The sequence below is a fragment of the Plecotus auritus genome, assembly GCF_963455305.1.
Source record: "Plecotus auritus genome assembly, chromosome: 6".
Classification (NCBI taxonomy): domain Eukaryota; kingdom Metazoa; phylum Chordata; class Mammalia; order Chiroptera; family Vespertilionidae; genus Plecotus; species Plecotus auritus.
In genome coordinates this window covers 94119318-94133776 of record NC_137773.1, presented here as the reverse complement: position 1 = coordinate 94133776, position 14459 = coordinate 94119318, and positions in this window count along the sequence as shown.

Genomic DNA, 14459 nt, shown 5'->3' with positions numbered 1-14459 from the left:
GCCTGAGAATCCACAACTGCGGCACCCACGGAACAGCTGCGAGCCCCAGAACACCGCTCCCCAATTGGCGCAAACACACAGATCCAGAGGAGCTCTACACTCCACCACGGAAAGCTCAGATTTCGCCTGGGATAAGGTGAGGTCTCTGGTCCAGGCGGGAGAGAGGAACGCGCATTTTGCGGGAGCTGGAGGACAAGGGAAGTCTGTGCCTAGAAAAATCCGTGCCTGTTGGGGATGGCGTGATCCGTGAATGTGGAAGGGGGTCCTCAGAGCTGCTAACAGAAGGGATCTCTAAAAAGCAACCCATTTTGATCTGACGTGCAGGGACACCCTAAGAATTTCAAAGGTGTGCTGGCTGCGTAGACTTACGCGCAGCCCCGGAGTTCGCACACTTGGGATTTTTCCTCTTCAAATCCTTGCTTCTGATTACTAAGCCCAATACATAGGATCACCCAGTTGGGGACACCCTGGGAGACTGCAGGGGAAAGTGTTTTTCTGGAACCTGTGGATCAGAGCAGCGAGTGACCATCAGAGAGCCAGCTCTGAGGCAGCCCACTCCCACAAACCCGTAGTGAGTGCGAAAGAAGGCTCTAACACTGCCTAGAGAGGCCATATATAGACCCGGAAGTCAATCCAGAAACACTGCCACCCAGGGGCTGAATCACAAATTGACTCTTGTGTAATCAAAAAGAAAGGAATACGAGAAATTAAGACACACCACCTGCTTAAAATCAGGAATGGCTTACAACACTGAACAGCAGTAGAACGCAGGGAACTACAATACTGTCCGGACTGAGAAACAGGCATGCCGAACAGAACAACAGAGGAAGTGAATGACCTTCACTACTCCACATTTTATTTTTTTTCATTTTTTGCATCTTTTACTCAAGAAACTATTTTTCTTCTTTTTTACTCACTTAATTTTACCTTTTTAATTATTACATTTTTATTTTCAATCTGTATTATTACTACTGCTATATTATCTTTTTTTTTAAGTGTCATTTTATTTTCTCTTCGTTTTATTTTGGGATTAGTGTTCTACATTCTATTTTCATCTTTCCTTTAGCATCGTTTTACTCTATCTCAACTCTACCTTTATGCCATCACGCTCTTCCTAAACTTCCCCTTTTTGGTGTCCTGTTTATCTTACCCCTTTCCTACTTTAGATTTTCCCTATTCTTTCTGTTTACCCCTTGTTAAAATTTCACCCTACTTACATATCTAATCTCCAATCCCCTGCTCCAAGTCCATACACACCTCTCTCTTCACTGTCTTAACTATCCAAAAAATTGTTTTTCTCTCTGTCCTTTTGTTGTTGTTTGCTTGAATGATGATTATATCAAATTTTTATGCTTTTTTGTGAGATTGTTTTGCTTATTCTTCTTTTGTTTGTTTATTTTTTTGTTTGTTTTGTGCTTCTGTTTTCCCTTGCCTCACTCAATATTAGTTGGTGTTGTAGTTTGTATTAATCCCCAGGTACTTGTTGCTGGCATTTGCTGGGATTAGTGATTGTTCTATTGGAGTTTCATCCCCAATATATATAGTTTGTTCCCCTTTCTCTTAGTCTCTTTCTTGTCTCTCTTACTTTTTTTTTTCCTTTTCACAATTTCATTTTGACACTCCTTTCTTTTTTTCTTTCCTTTCTTTCTTTTTCCTCTTCTTCTTTCTCTCCTATCCCCTAATTTGCCTGTCTCTGGTCGTCACCTTTATTGGAGGTTATTAATATCGTGAATACATTTCTGTTCAGTGCCTTGTGTGTTGAACCTGGTAGTACTGTATTTTGTGCCTTTAAATCAATGCAGGAGAGAGAGAACTACATAAACAGACACCCAGAGAAGAGAGACCATGGGGAGACAAAGAAACAGCCTGCATATGAAAGAAAAGCAGGCATCACCAGAAAAGGAAGTAAACGAAATGGAGGCAAGCAATCTTCCAGAAAAAGAATTCAGAGAAATGGTCATAAGGTGGCTGAAAAGAATGGAAGACAAATTCAACAATATGAGCAAGAACCAAGAGGAAATGAAGAAGAACCAAGAAGAAATGAAAAATGACATCGCTGCTGTAAAGAACTCAATAGAAGCATCAAGAGTAGACTAGAAGAAGCAGAGGACCGCATCAGTGAGCTAGAAGACAAGATGGGAAAAAATACCCAAGTAGAGCAACTTCTGGAAAAAAAAATTAAAAGGTAGGAGGAGAGCCTAAGGGAACTTTGGGACAACACGAAACAAAACAACATCCTCATAATAGGGGTTCCAGAAGGAAAGGAAGCTGAGCAAGGAATAGAAAACCTGTTTGAAGAAATAATGACAGAAAATTTCCCTGATATAGGGAAGAAAAAACCCACACAGATCCAAAAAGCTCACAGAGTCCCAAGCAAAATGAACTCCAAAAGACCGATGCCAAGGCACATTATATTTAAATTGGCAAACACCAACGACAAAGTAAGAATCTTAAAAGTGGCAAGAGAGAGACAGAAAGTTACATACAAAGGAACCCCCATCAGACTAGCAACTGATTTCTCAACAGAAACTCATCAGGCCAGAAGGGAATGGAATGAAATATACAAAGTCATGAAAAGTAAGGGTCTGAATCCAAGAATACTGTACCCAGCAAGGCTATCAATCAAAATTGAAGGTGAAATCAGGAGCTTCACAGACAAAAAAGGACTAAGGGAATTTATTATCACCAAACCAGCAATGCAAGAAATGCTAAAGGGTCTGCTGTAAAAAAAAAAAAAAAAAGAGGAAGTGAAGAAGGAACACAGGGGTAAAGAATAAAAATGGCGACAAAAAAGTACCTATCAATAATAACTTTAAATATAAATGGATTAAATGCCCCAATCAAAAGACATAGGGTAATGGATTGGATAAGAAAACACGACCCATATATCTGCTGTCTAAAAGAAACCCACCTCAGAAAAAAAGACGCACACAGACTGAGGGTGAAGGGATGGAAAAAGGTTTTCCAGGCAAATGGAACTGAAAAAAAAGCTTGGGTAGCAATACTTATATCTGACAAATTAGATCTCAAAGTGAAAGACATAACAAGAGATAAGGAAGGCCACTTCATAATACTAAAGGGAGCAATCCAACAAGAAGAAATAACTCTGGTAAACATATATGCACACAATACAGGAGCACCAAAATACATACAAAAACTCCTGGAGGATATCAAGGGAGAGATTGACAGCAATACAATCATAGTAGGAGACTTTAATACCCCGCTATCACCATTGGACAAATCCTCTAAACAAAAAAATCAGCAAAGAAACATCAATCATAAATGACTCACTAGACCAGATGGAATTAATTGACATCTTCAGAACATTTCACCCCAAAGCCACAGAATATACATTCTTCTCAAGTGTACATGGGTCATTTTCAAAGATAGACCATATGTTGGGACATAGACAAAGTCTCTTCGAATTCAAGAAGATAGAAATCATATCAAGCATCTTCTCAGACCACAGTGGCATAAAACTGGAATTCAACTACAATAAAAACAACCCAAAGAAATCAAACACATGGAGACTAAACAGCATGCTATTAAACAATGACTGGGTTACCAGAGAGATCAAAGAAGAAATAAAAAATATCATGGCAACAAATGACAAGGAAAACACACAATCCAAAATCTATAAGACACAGCGAAAGCAGTCTTGAGAGGGAAGTTCATAGCTCTACAAGCCTAATGCAAAAAACAAGAAACAATGGTAATAAATTACCTAACCCAACAACTCAAAGAGTTAGAAAAAGAGCAACAAGAAAAGCCCAGTGTAAGCAGAAGGAAGGAAATAATAAAGATCAGGGCAGAGATAAACAACGTAGAGACCAAAGAAACAATACAAAAGATCAACAAAACCAAGAGCTGGTTCTTTGAAAGGATAAACAAGATTGATGAACCTCTAGCCAGGCTCACCAAGAAGCAAAGAGAGAGGACCCAAATGAACAAAATAAAAAAGGAAAGAGGTGAAATAACAACAGATCCCGCCGAAATACAAAGGATTGTTAAAAAATATTATGAACAACTCTATTCCAACAAACTGGACAACCTGGAGGAAATGGACATATTCCTAGAAAAATATAACCTTCCAAAAATCAATCAGGAAGAATCTAAACAACTCAATATGCCAGTAACTATAGAAGAAATTGAAGCAGTCATCAAAGAGCTTCCGGCAAACAAAAGCCCGGGGCCAGGCAGCTTCACAGGAGAGTTTTACCAAACATTCAAGGAAGAACTAAAACCTATCCTCCTCAGACTATTCCAAAAAATTCAAGAGGAAGGAACACTTGCAAGCTCCTTCTATGAAGCCAGCATCACCCTAATACCAAAACCAGATAAAGACAACACAATGAAGGAGAATTACAGGCCAATATCCCTCATGAACGTAGATGCCAAAATCCTCAACAAAATTCTAGCAAATCGGATCCAGCAGTACATCAGAAAGACCATACACCATGACCAAGTAGGGTTTATCCCAGGAATGCAAGGATGGTACAATATCCGCAAATCAATTAACGTGATACATCACATAAACAAAGTGAGAGATAAAAATCACATAGTCATATCAATTGATGCAGAAAAAGCATTTGACAAAATCCAACACCCTTTCTTGATAAAAACTCTCAACAAGGTGGGAATAGAAGGATCATACCTCAACATAATAAAAGCTATATATGATAAACCCACAGCTAACATCATACTCAATGGGCAAAAACTAAAACCATTTCCCCTAAGAACAGGAACAAGACAGGGATGCCCACTCTCACCACTCCTGTTTGACATAGTACTGGAAGTATTAGCCATTGCAATTAGACAAGAAGAAGAAATAAAAGGCATCCAAATTGGAAAAGAAGAAGTAAAGCTGTCCTTATTTGCAGATGACATGATATTGTACATCAAAAACCCAAAAGACTCCATCAAAAAACTAACAGACTTAATAAATGAATTTGGCAATGTAGCAGGATACAAAATTAACGCCAAGAAATCTATGGCATTTCTATACACCAATAGTGAACTTACAGAAAGAGAGACTAAAAAAGCAATCCCATTTTCCATCGCACCAAAAAACTTAAGATACTTAGGAATAAACCTAACCAAGGAGGTAAAAGACCTATACGCGGAAAACTACAGGACACTGAAAAAAGAGATAGAGGAAGACATAAACAGATGGAAGAACATACCATGTTCATGGATTGGTAGAATCAACATCATTAAAATGCCCATACTACCCAAAGCAATCTATAGATTCAATGCACTCCCCATTAAAATACCAACGGCATATTTCACAGACCTAGAAAGAACTCTCCAAAAATTCATCTGGATTTAAAAAAAGACCCCAAATAGCCACAGCAATCCTGAGAAAGAAGAATAAAGTAGGAGGGATCTCAATACCAGATTTCAAGCTGTTTTACAAAGCCACTGTCCTCAAAACAGCCTGGTACTGGCACAAGAACAGACATATAGATCAATGCAATAGAATAGAAAATCCAGATATCGACCCAAACCACTATGCGCAATTAATATTTGACAAAGGAGGCATGAACATACAATGGAGTCAAGACAGTCTCTTCAATAGGAAAATTGGACAGATACATGCAAAAAAATGAAACTAGACCACCAACTTACACCATACACAAAAATAAACTCAAAATAGATACAGGACTTAAACATAAGACGGGAAACCATAAAAATACTAGAGGAATCCACAGGCAGAAAAATCTCAGACATATGCTAAAAGAACTTCTTCACTGATACTGCCCCTAGGGCAATGGAAACCAAAGAGAAAATAAACAAATGGGACTACATCAAAATAAAAAGCTTTTGCACAGCAAAAGAAACCATCAACAAAACAACAAGAAAGCCCACTGTATGGGAGAACATATTTGCAAATGTTATCGCTGATAAAGGCTTAATCTCCAACATCTACAGGCAGCTTATACAACTTAATAAAAGGAAGACAAATGATCCAATAAAAAAATGGGCAACGGACCTAAATAGAATCTTTTCGAAAGAAGACAGAAGGAAGGCCAAGAGACACATGAAAACATGCTCAAAGTCACTAATTATCCAAGAGATGCAAATCAAAACGACAATGCGATACCCTCTCACACCTGTCAGAATGGCTATCATCAACAAATCAACAAACAACAAGTGTTGGAGAGGATGCAGAGAAAAAGGAACCCTCGTGCACTGCTGGTGGGAATGCAGACTGGTGCAGCCACTGTGGAGAACAGTAAGGAGTTTCCTCAAAAAACTGAAAATGGAACTCCCATTTGACCCAGTAATCCCACTCCTAGGAATATATCCTAAGAAACTAGAAACACCAATCAAAAAGGATATATGCACCCCTATGTTCATAGCAGCACAATTTACAATAGCTAAGATTTGGAAACAGCCTAGGTGCCCGTCAGCAGATGACTGGATCAGAAAACTATGGTACATCTACACAATGGAATACTATGCTGCCATAAAAAAGAAGGAATTACTACCATTTGTAGGCACCTGGATGGAATTAGAGAACATTATGCTAAGTGAAATAAGCCAGTCAATGAAAGAAAAATACCACATGATCTCACTCATTTGGGGATAATGAAAAACATTATAAACTGATGAACAAAAAGACAGATACAGAGGCAGTAAAGCATCAAACAGACTGTCAAATTACAGCGGAAAGGTTAGGGAGAGGTGGGGAAATAAGAGATCAACTGAAGGACTTATATGCATGCATATAAGAGTAACCAACGGATGCAAAACATTGGGGGGTGAGGGCATGTATGGGAGTGGGGTGGGGGGGGGCAATGGTAAGATATGTACACATATAATACCTTAATAAAAAAAATTGAAAACATGAAAAAAGAAAAAAGACTTGTTTGAGTTGTCTTGTACCCATGGTATGGGGAAGTATATTTTTTATATCTAAAGCCAACCTAGCACCAGGAATGTTCAGGGCCTACTCAAGAAGGCAAATAATCCTTCCCACCTATATTTACAGGGTAAAATAAGATTGTTGATAGAGTATTAAATTTGACAGTAAAATAGTAGTCAAGTTCTCAGACTAATTTAAATTGGCTAATTGAAATAAGTGAATATTCTAGAAAAATTATTGGTACTGGACAAAAAGCTGTTCCTAAAGTGTTAGCTAAAATTTTTATTGGTAGTTCATCTCATGGTATAATTGCATAACATGTAATGAACTTAAAGCAGTCATATTTTAGCGCAAAAAAATAAAATTTAAAAGCTATCAAGACTACATTATAAAATTTCCAAAAGGCTCCTAATATTTAAATCAAAAAAGGGGAGATAGTAGAGGAATATCATGTAAGGAAAAATATCCTGTAAGTAAATTACATCTAGAAAATTTTTACTTTAGAAAACTAACTCTCATTTGTAATGCTAACAGCAAGACACCCATGAAAAACACACATGGTGTCTAAACAAGCCAAAGGAAAATTGTTTGGGCAAAAAATGTAAAAGGATCCCAAGTCAAATTTATAAAAAAGATTCCTTTATTAACTTTTGGTCAAGAATATGTTTGTATATTTTCAGAAAACACCTCCAAGACTATGTGGATTCCTGCAACAGAGAGGAATTGACAGGACTGCTCCAGCCATGAAGACAGAAGAGGAACAGTCCAGAGATGGAAGACGCTGACAACGGCCTCACCATACTAGCAGTCAGCTGCTGTGCGTCGCGGCAGGTTGCCCAGGACCAAACCAGGGAGGGTCGGACCTGCATTACCACCATTTGTCCACCATCTAGAACTGAAATATCATTGCTGACATGTACACATAAGGAACTGTTTGAAAATGAAATTGGGACTCAAAAGAACTGTTGGCTCAGAAAGAAACTCACTACAGACTGACTCATTTGCCTCTCTGAATAACCATTATTGCTTGTCTCATTTTCGGTTCTTATAAGTGTATTTCTAGTATCACATGATCTCACTCATCTAGGGGAAATAATGAACAACATAAACTGATGAACAAAAACAGACCCGGAGACAGGGAAGCATCGATCAGACTGTCAAACCTCAGGGGGAAGGTAGGGGAGGGTGGGGGTTAGGGGGAGAAATCAACCAAAGGACTTGTATGCATGCATATAAGCCTAACCAGTGGTCACGGACAACAGGGGGGTGGGGGCATGGGTGGGGAGGGGTTTGGGATGGGAATGGGGGGATGAGGACAAATATGTGATACCTTAATCAATAAAGAAATTAATTTTAAAAAGACAGTCTCTTCAATAAATGGTGTTGGGAAAATTGGACAGATACATGCAAAAAAATGAAACTAGACCACCAACTTACACCATACACAAAAATAAACTCAAAACGGATACAGGACTTAAACATAAGATGGGAAACCATAAAAATACTAGAGGAATCCACAGGCAGAAAAATCTCAGACATATGCCGAAAGAACTCCTTCAATGATACTGCCCCTAGGGCAATGGAAGCCAAAAAAAAAAATAAACAAATGGGACTACATCAAAATAAAAAGCTTTTTCACAGCAAAAGAAACCATCAACAAAACAACAAGAAAGCCCACTGTATGGGAGAACATATTTGCAAATGTTATCACTGATAAAGGTTTAATCTCCAACATCTACAGTCAACTTATACAACTTAATAAAAGGAAGATAAGTGATCCAATAAAAAAATGGGCAACGGACCTAAATAGAATCTTTTCGAAAGAAGACAGAAGGAAGGCCAAGAGACACATGAAAACATGCTCAAAGTCACTAATTATCCAAGAGATGCAAATCAAAACGACAATGCGATACCCTCTCACACCTGTCAGAATGGCTATCATCAACAAATCAACAAACAACAAGTGTTGGAGAGGATGCAGAGAAAAAGGAACCCTCGTGCACTGCTGGTGGGAATGCAGACTGGTGCAGCCACTGTGGAGAACAGTAAGGAGTTTCCTCAAAAAACTGAAAATGGAACTCCCATTTGACCCAGTAATCCCACTCCTAGGAATATATCCTAAGAAACTAGAAACACCAATCAAAAAGGATATATGCACCCCTATGTTCATAGCAGCACAATTTACAATAGCTAAGATTTGGAAACAGCCTAGGTGCCCGTCAGCAGATGACTGGATCAGAAAACTATGGTACATCTACACAATGGAATACTATGCTGCCATAAAAAAGAAGGAATTACTACCATTTGTAGGCACCTGGATGGAATTAGAGAACATTATGCTAAGTGAAATAAGCCAGTCAATGAAAGAAAAATACCACATGATCTCACTCATTTGGGGATAATGAAAAACATTATAAACTGATGAACAAAAAGACAGATACAGAGGCAGTAAAGCATCAAACAGACTGTCAAATTACAGCGGAAAGGTTAGGGAGAGGTGGGGAAATAAGAGATCAACTGAAGGACTTATATGCATGCATATAAGAGTAACCAACGGATGCAAAACATTGGGGGGTGAGGGCATGTATGGGAGTGGGGTGGGGGGGGGCAATGGTAAGATATGTACACATATAATACCTTAATAAAAAAAATTGAAAACATGAAAAAAGAAAAAAGACTTGTTTGAGTTGTCTTGTACCCATGGTATGGGGAAGTATATTTTTTATATCTAAAGCCAACCTAGCACCAGGAATGTTCAGGGCCTACTCAAGAAGGCAAATAATCCTTCCCACCTATATTTACAGGGTAAAATAAGATTGTTGATAGAGTATTAAATTTGACAGTAAAATAGTAGTCAAGTTCTCAGACTAATTTAAATTGGCTAATTGAAATAAGTGAATATTCTAGAAAAATTATTGGTACTGGACAAAAAGCTGTTCCTAAAGTGTTAACTAAAATTTTTATTGGTAGTTCATCTCATGGTATAATTGCATAACATGTAATGAACTTAAAGCAGTCATATTTTAGCGCAAAAAAATAAAATTTAAAAGCTATCAAGACTACATTATAAAATTTCCAAAAGGCTCCTAATATTTAAATCAAAAAAGGGGAGATAGTAGAGGAATATCATGTAAGGAAAAATATCCTGTAAGTAAATTACATCTAGAAAATTTTTACTTTAGAAAACTAACTCTCATTTGTAATGCTAACAGCAAGACACCCATGAAAAACACACATGGTGTCTAAACAAGCCAAAGGAAAATTGTTTGGGCAAAAAATGTAAAAGGATCCCAAGTCAAATTTATAAAAAAGATTCCTTTATTAACTTTTGGTCAAGAATATGTTTGTATATTTTCAGAAAACACCTCCAAGACTATGTGGATTCCTGCAACAGAGAGGAATTGACAGGACTGCTCCAGCCATGAAGACAGAAGAGGAACAGTCCAGAGATGGAAGACGCTGACAACGGCCTCACCATACTAGCAGTCAGCTGCTGTGCGTCGCGGCAGGTTGCCCAGGACCAAACCAGGGAGGGTCGGACCTGCATTACCACCATTTGTCCACCATCTAGAACTGAAATATCATTGCTGACATGTACACATAAGGAACTGTTTGAAAATGAAATTGGGACTCAAAAGAACTGTTGGCTCAGAAAGAAACTCACTACAGACTGACTCATTTGCCTCTCTGAATAACCATTATTGCTTGTCTCATTTTCGGTTCTTATAAGTGTATTTCTAGTATCACATGATCTCACTCATCTAGGGGAAATAATGAACAACATAAACTGATGAACAAAAACAGACCCGGAGACAGGGAAGCATCGATCAGACTGTCAAACCTCAGGGGGAAGGTAGGGGAGGGTGGGGGTTAGGGGGAGAAATCAACCAAAGGACTTGTATGCATGCATATAAGCCTAACCAGTGGTCACGGACAACAGGGGGGTGGGGGCATGGGTGGGGAGGGGTTTGGGATGGGAATGGGGGGATGAGGACAAATATGTGATACCTTAATCAATAAAGAAATTAATTTTAAAAAGACAGTCTCTTCAATAAATGGTGTTGGGAAAATTGGACAGATACATGCAAAAAAATGAAACTAGACCACCAACTTACACCATACACAAAAATAAACTCAAAACGGATACAGGACTTAAACATAAGATGGGAAACCATAAAAATACTAGAGGAATCCACAGGCAGAAAAATCTCAGACATATGCCGAAAGAACTCCTTCAATGATACTGCCCCTAGGGCAATGGAAGCCAAAAAAAAAAAATAAACAAATGGGACTACATCAAAATAAAAAGCTTTTTCACAGCAAAAGAAACCATCAACAAAACAACAAGAAAGCCCACTGTATGGGAGAACATATTTGCAAATGTTATCACTGATAAAGGTTTAATCTCCAACATCTACAGTCAACTTATACAACTTAATAAAAGGAAGATAAGTGATCCAATAAAAAAATGGGCAACGGACCTAAATAGAATTTTTTTGAAAGAAGATAGAAGGAAGGACAAGAGATGCATGAAAACATGCTCAAAGTCACTAATTATCCGAGAGATGCAAATCAAAACGACAATGCGGTACCATCTCACACCTGTCAGAATGGCTATCATCAACAAATCAACAAACAACAAGTGCTGGCAAGGATGTGGAGAAAAAGGAACCCTCGTGCACTGCTGGTGGGAATGCAGACTGGTGCAGCCACTGTGGAGAACAGTAAGGAGTTTCCTCAAAAAACTAAAAATGGAACTCCCATTTGACCCAGTTATCCCACTTCTAGGAATATGTCCCAAGAAACTAGAAACACGAATCAGAAAGGATATATGCACCCCTATGTTCATAGCAGCACAATTCACCATAGCTAAGATTTGGAAACAGCCTAAATGCCCATCAGCAGATGAGTGGATTAGAAAACTATGGTACATCTACACAATGGAATACTACGCTGCTATAAAAAAGAAGGAATTCTTACCATTTGCAGCAGAATGACCTGGAAAGCATTATGTTAAGTGAAATAAGCCAGTCAATGAAAGAAAAACACCACATGATCTCACTCATTTATGGAAAATAAAGAACATTATAACCTGATGAATAAAAAGATAGATACAGAGGCAGTAAAGCACCGAATAGACTGTCAAATTACAGCGGGAAGGCTGAGGAGTGTTGGGAAGGGAGGAAAATAGATCAACCAAAGGACTTGTATGCATGCATATAAGCACACCAATGGACACAGACACTGGGGAGGGGTGGGATGAGGGCATGCGACAGGGGGTAGGGGAGGCTGGGGGAAGGTCAATGGGGAAAACAGGAGGTATATGTACTAATATATATAATACTTTAAACCAGGGGTCCTCAAACTTTTTAAACAGGGGGCCAGTTCACTGTCCCTCAGACCATTGGAGGGCTGCACTATAGTTTAAAAAAAAAACTATGAACAAATTCCTATGTGCACTGCGGGCCCGGGACGAGTCGGCTGCTAAGCTGGACAGGCAGTGGCACCCGGCGGGCCGGATAAATGTCCTCGGCGGGCTGCATGTGGCCCGTGGGCTGTAGTTTGAGGACAGCTGCTTTAAACAATAAAAAAAAGAAAAGAAAAGAATTTTTAAAACCCCAATAAATAAATACTTAACAGAAAGTAAAAAGAATAAAAACAATCCCATTTACTATTGCAACAACAACAAAAATAAAGTACTTAGGAATAAATTCAACCAAGGTGGTAAACAACCTATATTCAGAAAATTATAGGATATTGAAGAAAAAAATTGAGAAAGATACAAATAATTGGAAACATATAATGTGTTCAAGAATTGGAAGAATTAAATCTTTAAAATGTCCATACTACCCAAAGCCATCAATAGATTCAACAAAATTCCTATTAAAATACCAACAGCATATTTCACAAATTTAGAACAAATATTCCAAAAATTTATATGAAACCAAAAAAGTCCCCAAATAGCTTCAGCAATCTTGAGAAAGAAGAAAAAAGTTGGAGGGATCACAATACAGGATATCAAACTATACTACAAAACCACTGTAATCAAAACAGCCTGGTACTGTCATAACAATAGGCATACAAATCAAAGAAGCAAAACAAGGGGCCCAGAAATAAACCCACACCTTTAAGGTCAATTAATATTTGAAAAGGAAGCAAGAGCATACAAAGGAGTAAAGACAGTCTCTTCAATAAAGGCTGCTGGGAAAATTGAACAGGTACATGCAAAAAAAAAAAAAATTACCGCCAACTTATACCAGACACAAGAATAAACTCAAAAGGGATAAAAGACTTAAATGTTAAAAAAAAAATAAAAAATAAAAATCCTAGAAGAAAACAGGCCACATGGCCCTCTCCTGCTGGAATGCTCCCTGAATCTCTGCTCCTCTCTGTTGAAGACAGTGCCAGCAGCAACCTGGTTTCTCCTCTCTCCTAGCTGAAGTCCGAAGAGAGCATCAGGCTGCAGGGCTGCGTCCATGGCTCCTCTCAGTTCTTCTCCATGTCTGCCTTCCAGGTTCGCTGGCACTTGCCTTCAGATGTTTCAATGCATGGATATCTCAGATGTGTTTGTGCATTGAGCAGGAAAACCTTTGCTGAATTAGAGCAGCTCAAATCATTGAAACTTCGAGGAGAAATATCAAGGGGATCGTTCACACCACCATTCCTCTGCTGTCACTCTCCAGGCCTGTTGTAAGTGGCATTTCAAGCTAAATTTCACTCCTTCTTGCAATTTTGCCATCTCCGAATTTTTGCACCAGACACATGTAACACCAGCCCACAGGTATTGAAGAATTACGTCATATATACTTAATGATGTCTCTAGATAGTAGTTTCTGGCATCATCCCTACTGTGCAGGCTGGATCACTGGGGAGGCCCAAAGAGACACAATGGCTTTTCCAGGACACTAAACTGATCAGACCAAAAAAAAAAGAGGTCTGAACTCACTTAGCTCTTCTGAAAACTGAAACACTGGTTACTTTCCCAGGGAGGGCTGTGTTGGAGATCTGTGTATATTTATGGAGGTATCATGAGTTAACAGCCCTGAGTGGACTTCAGGTAAGTTGATCCAAAGAAAAGGCCCAGGTAACGGAAACTTGAAGAAGTTACCTTGCTTCCTTGGTGACAAAACAAAACAGAAGTTAGAGCTCTGGTAACCAGGCACCCACATTCTAGGGACAGGCCCCTATCTAGCTCACTTGACTGGAGACAGTTGAGAGAGTGCGATGTTCTCCTGTCGTGTCCAGACTTCCTTAGGCTGTGACTTTTGAAAACCCATAATACAAGCTGTTTCACTCCCTGTAGACGGTGACTCTGGCCTCCCCTCTAACTTCAGTGGTCATTTAACAATGTGTAGCCTCAGGTAACTTATGGCTGACAGAGGCAGGCCAATCGAGGTAAGCCTAAAACTGTGATCCTACGTGGGCAGCATTTCAGCCCTTGCCACTTCTTGTGTGTGTTGGGATGGGGGAAATGGCAGGAGGGAAGGGTGGCATTCCTGGGCAGGAGCAATTTGTTAGTTATTGGAAGACTGTAGGTCAGGGCTGGCAGAATAAGAAGTCAGTGCTTGGGAAGAAGCTCTTCCAACCATTT